The sequence below is a fragment of the Pinus tabuliformis genome, chromosome 3_2 (assembly GCF_031772625.1).
Source record: "Pinus tabuliformis cultivar Carrire ecotype Pingquan chromosome 3_2, CPIR1, whole genome shotgun sequence".
Classification (NCBI taxonomy): Eukaryota; Viridiplantae; Streptophyta; class Pinopsida; order Pinales; family Pinaceae; genus Pinus; species Pinus tabuliformis.
In genome coordinates this window covers 1231229700-1231237854 of record NC_142302.1, presented here as the reverse complement: position 1 = coordinate 1231237854, position 8155 = coordinate 1231229700, and positions in this window count along the sequence as shown.

The window sequence follows — 8155 nt, the reverse complement described above, 5'->3', positions numbered from 1 at the left end:
AATGTATTTTGCGTTATAAACCAAAATTCAAAGAAAATGCGCCTAGAGCCATAAAATGGACCCAAAAGGTTTATACATGCAGCTTTATATTATTTGAGTTTCGTAATGAGCGGGATTTCGGGTGGGCCTCAAGCAGTAAGTGATATTGGGTGGGCTCCGCCCGATCCCATACACTGGCCGACACGTGGCTTGGCGCTGGAGAGAGAAAACCGCCTTTTCAGGCAGGTAACCTCCGTGTGCATAAGCCGCCCGAAATGAATATCAACCGTTGGATCGGAGATCACCCAGATCAATGGTGGGCTGCCAATAGTGATGAGAGAGATCGAAAATGCATCACCCTAAATTATTACCGCAAAGATCGTAAATACATCACCCTAAATTATTACCGCAGAGAGATCGTAAATACATCACCCTAAATTATTACCGCAGAGAGATCCTAAATACATCACCCTAAATTATTACCACAAAGAAATTATAAAATATCATATAAATCTTAAATCTCAAAATTCAAGTTCCTTATAAATCAAACTAAAATAAAAATAAATTATAATAATAATAAAAAAATTCAATAAACACTTTCGATGTTTATTGAACTAACTCTCATGAGCTCCATAGTGAAACGGGTCGTTGGGCAGTTCCTAAAACTCCATGGATGGAAAGGTTCAGCCATCTCTGTGAGAATATGAACATCGAGGATGAGAATCACTTCCTCTTAGAGTGCCCCGCATTCCTAAAAATCCATGGGTGGAAAGGTTCTTCCATCTCTGTGAGAATACGAACATCGAGGATGAAAATCACTTCCTCTTAGAGTGCCCCGCGTACAACCACATTAGATCTCAGTTTCAAAATCTTTGTTGCAATACTGACCTTCCTAGCTGTCACGATCCCCACAATATAACTATTACATAAAAAAAAATTAATAAATAAAGTAAATATCTTACTTTAAACTTCACGGTCACACTCCTAACCACACAAGGACACACGGATGAGACCCCAACTACACGGTTCAAGTTGCCAGCACAATGACTCAATCTCCAATTATTATGTATGAGTATATTGGGCTCATTTCTTAGCCTATACGCGTCGGCACACACTACAGCTTATTAACATGAATGTTGGTCCTTGGCATACACCATAGTTGTTGCGCATATGTTTATTTCCTGGCTTATGAGTCTTAATAGTTATGTCAATGCTCGTCTTGTATGATTTACCCAACGGAAAATCTATCCGGATTCCTTTCCGGCGCCAGGTGGGAACTGAGGTTCGATGGCCTTACCAACCCCTTGCCAAGTGGCCTGGCACAGTTGTGCGATCACGTGGTCTCCTTGGGCGCCACGCCGTTGGTCTTCGCGCCAGGACTCCCGCTCAAATCAACGATGGGGATTCACTGCCCACATCCAAGGGCTCTCACGCGTTCAAGGGTTTGGAGGGTTTATACATATTCCATCGTTTCATTCTCCTGGTTCATTTGGGTATGCAAGACAGTCCCGCGGCGCATCTTACTTACTTGTTCTGAGAGCTATCCCTCCATTGCTGCTCCGAATGAAATGACTCTGCTACCACACTCGTTCAGGTATGTATAGGCCGCCTGTCGCACAGATTTGTCTTGCTCAGTCTATATATAAATGTATGCCCTGCGTTGGTTTCAACTTGAGGTTAACTGTTTACTTTGAAATGCATATATGCTAATCTTCGGCTACTTGGGATGTGCAGGCGGGTCACGGCCATGGCCTTTCCTCTACTCGCGGTGTGACCGAACCGACCTCATCGACCCCTCAGGTACGATATCCTCTTATCCAGAAGTGAGTCTTGGGTTTACCTCGATGCTAAAATGTTCTGTACATGTGAGCCCGTATGGGAACTTGCCAGAGGTTTTTCTTCATGGCGCTCATTTCATTTGTCTCCAGGGTTTCCGCGTTCGACCCATATCATTGGTTTATGGCTCGTGGCCGACCACTCCATGCTGGAGCTTATGCAACGTTTGGTTTTTGGTCTATTTAAGCTGTTGTCTGTCGTAGTTTTTGGCATATATGCCGGTTATGTTGTATGTACATTTGGACAGTAATTTTCTTCGGCCCCCAAGCCGATTAAATTGACCCGGTTTAATTTTGGCGACCAAACGTTCGCCCTTGTTCTCATATTATATATGATGTCTACTGGTTATTCTACAGAACTTCATACTTGTTTTTCTTTGAGATATGTAATGTATTCCCGGTCCTCCGGGCATTTGCAATGGGATGTTTCGCTTCATATGCTAAGGGTTATAGCGACTGGTTGAGTTAATAATATGGTTCTGTTTACATGCTTTTCCCGTATACTGTGATTATATTACGTTGTTTCCTACAGTCGGCTGGGTATGTTCCATTAACGGTCAATTTCCGCTCTATGGTGCCATTACCCTTGCTTACAGTATTATGGTTTATTGTTCCTGACTGTTACAGAGTTAAACTGACTCTGATGTAGGTCTTTATAAAGTCGTGTATGCATACATTTGTTTCACGATATTTGTTTTACAGTGAGGTATGTGGCCGTGTACCCACGGCTAAGTGCGTTCGCTCTAAGGTGGAGTATGGTACAGTTTCTTTATGTGGTGCTTGTAACCGTTACATTGTATGTTTTAGCCGGGCTAACCCTAGCGCAGCGTTACATAATACATCTTGTGGTTTGCTGTAATACATGGTACATGAAGCGAACCTTGCCTCTGAACCCTCGATGCAGGGATTTGCCATATATTTACATTTCTGTGTTCGTTAGCTAAACCCTTCTTATAATCTTGAAATAAAAATTGGTTTTCTTTTGACGAATACTGATTCTCTGTACCGAAAGATATAATGCACCTCTTGAATTGTTTTCTTTCGTTCTTGCTGGGCGCTAAACCCTTTAGGTACTCATTATGTTGTATTGTTTAAATAATTTCTAACGTTTTAAACATCGATCTATTGGGTTCTCAGGACCTTATAGATACCTTCGTACTTACATATATGTTACTACTTATTTACAACAGATAGACTCTGAGCATTTATCTACTCATCACAGGTAGTATCTAAGTATTTACTTAACCCATGTCATACTACCCTTCTTCATAGATATTCTACTGTTACAGTTTCCTTAAGTTCTTTTTTTTTAATCACTAAAAGAGATTCAGACTCAGGCGATATCTACTATCCATACCATTCTGTATACAGTTTATTTGAGTTAATCTCTGTGATAAACTCGTACCTGGTCTGCCAGTTACAGGATTCGGTGCTCCAGAAGTTCACCTACATTTTCAGCTTGCTCTTGACCACCCAACCTTGAGATCCATCATCACATGGATTCTCCCCCCGAGCTATCTTGCAGGCCTACAACCCTCAACAAGATTCCTGCACACAGTGCTTGGGTTATCTGGTCCTTACCAGACTTAACCCGTTTTCTTGTTTTCTTCCCTTTTCTTTGGAATCCCTCCTGTCTGTCCCAACAGCCCAGGAGTTTCCTTTCCCAGGACTTTTCCTGAGTGAAAGGGTAGTTTCTTCAGTTTCATAACTGATTTCTTTTCTTTTAAAATCCTCCACCCAGAGGCTGCCAACATTTCAAAAAGAAATATATATTTCCAATGTATTTAATTTTATCCATAAGATAATGTCATTATAGTTTCTTTTTTTTTTTTAAAAACAATAACTGAACAGCAACTTCACATCAGTTTCTTACCACAGTAACATTTCCACATTTACATTTTTCCCGGGGTCATCACATCTCCCCCTCCTGGGATTGGACATCGTCCCGATGTCTACTTCCCTTAAATAAGTCCGGGTAGACTTTTCTAATGAGTTCCTCGTCCTCCCAAGTAGCCTCATCAGGCCCGTAGTGCTGCCACAGCACTTTAACTTGGGTAATAACTCGCTTCCGCAGCCGCACTTCTCTCCGGTCGAGAATGCTCTGTGGTTCGACCAGAACCTCGCCTTCCGGCTCGACCTGCAGACAACAATACTTTCAGTCAGTTTCTGTTGAGCACAACTGCTTAACGAAAACAACCAGATTAATTCTTACCCGCACATCTTGCCATCTGATCACATGTTTAGGATCGTACACATATTTTTTTAGAACAGAAACGTGGAAAACATTGTGAATTTTAATATGACTTGGCAGGGCGAGTTGGTAAGCCACCGGCCCCACTCTTGCCAAGATCTGAAAAGGCCCAAAATACCGAGGAGCCAGCTTGGCGCACCCACTCCATTGCAGTGTGCTTCTTCTGGCTTGGATCCTCACAAACACATGGTCACCCACCTGATATTCTTTGAATCTTCTTCTTCGGTCCGCAAAACTTTTCTGTCTATCCTGCGCAGCCTTTAAATTGGCACGCACTCTTTTTACCATGTCTTCCATTTCTTTAAGCATATCCGGACCCAAACTCAGCTTATCCTCAGGTCCACCCCAACTTGAGGGTGTGCGGCATTTCCGTCCATACAAGACCTCAAAGGGACTTAGCTGCGTCGACGTATGATATCCATTATTATACGCGAATTCGACCAGGTGTAAATACTCTTCCCATTGGTTTGGTTTCAGCATCACATATGCTCTCAACATATCTTCCACCACCTGATTCACTCGTTCGGTTTGACCATCGGTCTGCGGGTGATAGGCTGTGCTAAAGTTCAGCTGTGTTCCTAACTCAGCAAACAACGTTCTCCAAAAAGTGGATGTGAACTTTACATCACGATCTGAGATGATTACTTTCGGCAGTCCATGCAGTCTGAACACGTTCTGCATAAAAAGGTGAGCAATTTGCACAGCCTTATAAGTGGACTGCACGGGTATGAAGTGTGCTGCCTTACTCAGCTTATCAACCACCACCATAATGGAGTCATTGTTTTTCTTCGTTCGTGGCAAACCGGTTATAAAATCCATGGAAATGGTTTCCCATTTCCACTCCGGAATAGGTAAAGGTTGTAACAGCCCGGCCGGATGCAAATGTTCTGCTTTAATCTGCTGGCACTCCAAGCACCGCGCCAAATACTCGGCTACATTCTTCTTCATTCCCGGCCAATAATATTCTTTTCTAAGTGCCGTGACCATCTTTTGGTATCCTGGGTGGCCAGTGTAATGGCTGATGTGAAATTCGTCCAAAATCAGATTCTTAAGGTCATTCTGATCAGGTACATACAGTCTTTTATTGAAGTACAGCATTCCGGCACTGTCTAGTGTATACCCTTGCTGTACTTTTCCATTAACTGATTGTTGTACCTGCTGTTTTATTTGTTGATATTCAGCATCTTGATCTGCTGCTGCTTTTATTTGCTCGAACAGAGAAATCCGCCACTTGCTGATCGAAAGTTCACACAAGCACTGCACCTTACGACTTAACGCATCAGCCACCCGATTCTCTTTACCTTTTAAGTGTTTAATCTCGAAATCGAATCCACTTAGGAAATCTGCCCAACGAGCTTGTCTTGTATTCAGGGTAGGTTGGCTGAAATAATTTGTCAAGCTGTGATGATCCGTTAATAACAGAAATCTTCTCCCCAGGAGATAATGTCGCCACATTTTCAGCGCATGAATAACAGCTGTTAACTCTAAGTCATAAGCAAAGTATTTCTGCTCATGATATTTTAGTTTTCTTTATTCATACGCAATTACTTTCCCTTCCTGCATCAATACTCCTCCCACACCTTCCTTACTTGCGTCAGTACATACCACGTAATCCTTATTAGGATCAGCTATACTCAAAATGGGTGCGGTGGTAAGTAAGTGTTTCAACCGTTCGAAGCTCTGCTGACACTCTGGTGTCCACCTAAACACCTTCCCTTTTTTCTGTAAGGAAGTGATAGGGTATGCTATCCTTGAGAACCCCTCCACAAATCTTCTATAATAGCCAGCTAGTCCCATAAAGGATCTGATATCAGTTACATCTTTGGGTATGGGCCATTCCATGATAGTCTTTATCTTCTCAGGGTCCACTGCAATCCCTTCTTTGGTAATTACATGGCCTAAATATTGGATTTCTTCCTTGAAGAAGTCGCACTTACTAAACTTAGCGTATAACTGATGTTCTCGGAGAGTTTGCAGCACTACCCTAAGGTGCTCCTCGTGTTCCTCTCGGGAACGAGAATATATCAAAATATCATCTATAAATATCAGCACGAATTTGTCCAAAAATCTATGAAACACACTATTCATCAAACACATAAAGGTGGCAGGTGCATTGGTCAAACCAAAAGGCAGCACCACAAATTCGTAGTGCCCGTAGCGCGTTCTAAAAGCTGTTTTGGCAATGTCCTCTTCTTTAATCCTAATTTGATGATAACCAGACCGCAAATCGATCTTAGAGAATACTTTTGCCCCTTTTACTTGATCAAAAAGTTCATCAATCCGAGGCAAGGGATATTTATTTTTGATCGTGAGCTTGTTCAGCTGACGATAGTCTATGCACATTCGGAGAGTTCCATCTTTCTTTTTAACAAATAATACTGGAGCTCCCCACGGTGATACGCTGGGGCGAATGTAATTCTTATCCAACAGCTCTTGTAGCTGCATTTTTAACTCTGTTAATTCTGGTACGCTCATCCGGTATGGTGCCCTTGACACTGGTGCTGCCCCTGGTGTTAGCTCTATAGTAAAGTCTATATCCCTTTTAGGGGGCAGCCCCGGTACCTCTTCTGGAAAAACATCCGCAAATTCCTGTATCACCGGAATATTGTCCAGTGCAGATGTTTTGTCTTTCCGGTTTGCATAGCCGACTTGAATAGCGTAAATTTGACATTTCTTTCTGAGGCATCTAACTAGCTGGGATGCGGTAATGGGTCGGATCTGCACGGGGTGCTTGATTCCCTGTAACTCCTGCTGCTTTCCAAGGTCATCTTTGTAGTAAATGGTTTTGGTCTTGCAATTTACCAATGACCAGTGTTTTTCCAGCCAATCCATACCAATCAGAATGTCGTATGAACCCAACGGAAGTACATTCAGGTCTACTGTTATTGGCTGTCCTGCTACTGTTAAAGAGCAGTTATTAATTTTTGCCAAGACTCGTCTCTTGGCTCCCGTAGCTAATTGTACCAGCCATGGATTTCTGAACTTTTCAGATTGTAGCTTACACTATTCTACTATCTTTGGGCTAACATAACTTAAAGTAGCTCCTGGATCAATAAGAACAGCTATAGAAAGATTTGAAATTTTACCTTCAAACTCCACCATGGTCGGCTGGTATTCCACTTGACGATCATCCAAAGCTGCGTTAATCCTTGGTACACTGCGCGCCACCTCCCCAACGGTCGATGCTTCGTGAATCTGAGATATCTGGTCCACTCCTTTCCGCTGCGGGCAGTTCTTAACATAGTGCGGTCCTCCACAACCCCAACATTGGACCGGAGGTCTGGCCATCCCTTCAATTTCCGGTCTGGCAAGCTGTTCGCTTACCTTGCTCTCACTGGCTGGCTTAGCCCGGAAAGTACTTTTTGTTACATTTCTGCTGATTTGTCCTTTGCCAGCACCCTTACTGCCGTTACCGCGACTCCCTTTGTTATTACCAGCAGTTCTGTTACCCCTTCTTTCATTCCATCTTTTATTTGGAACGTCTCCTTTTTGTTTATTCTGTTGGTAACAGATTCTTGCTTTACGGATAGCCTCATCCATTGTTCTAGGATTGTCAAACTCAATTCGTTCTCTTATATAGACAGGTAAGCTACTCACAAATCTCTGCACCTTGGCCTTCTCTTCCTTAATATATGGCACATAGCGAAGCAGGGAAGTGAAGCGGTTAATGAACTCATCCATAGACTGCTGTCCTAGTCGTAAATCATGGAATTCTCGTGCTTTCTCATCATAGAAACGCTCGGTTAGATATCTCTCCTTGAAGTATTTCTGAAACTTTTCCCACGTTATGATCTGTTCACTCACTCCTTTAACAATCTTAATTTCTTCCCACCACAGGGTTGCTTTGCCCTGTAACTGGAAGATGGCCAGCCGAGCCTTCAAATTATGATCATACTCATACAGCTGGAAATACTTGTTCATGTTAATTAACCATGCCTCCGCCGCTTCCTCCTGTTCCCCATCGAAATATGGAGGTTTAATTTTTCGAAATTCCCCCTGCAACTCCATCTTCTGTCGTTTCGAGGTCTGTTGTTCCAGTACATTATCAGAATGGTCCTCCTTCTCCTCTGAATTTTCAGGTGCAGTTTGA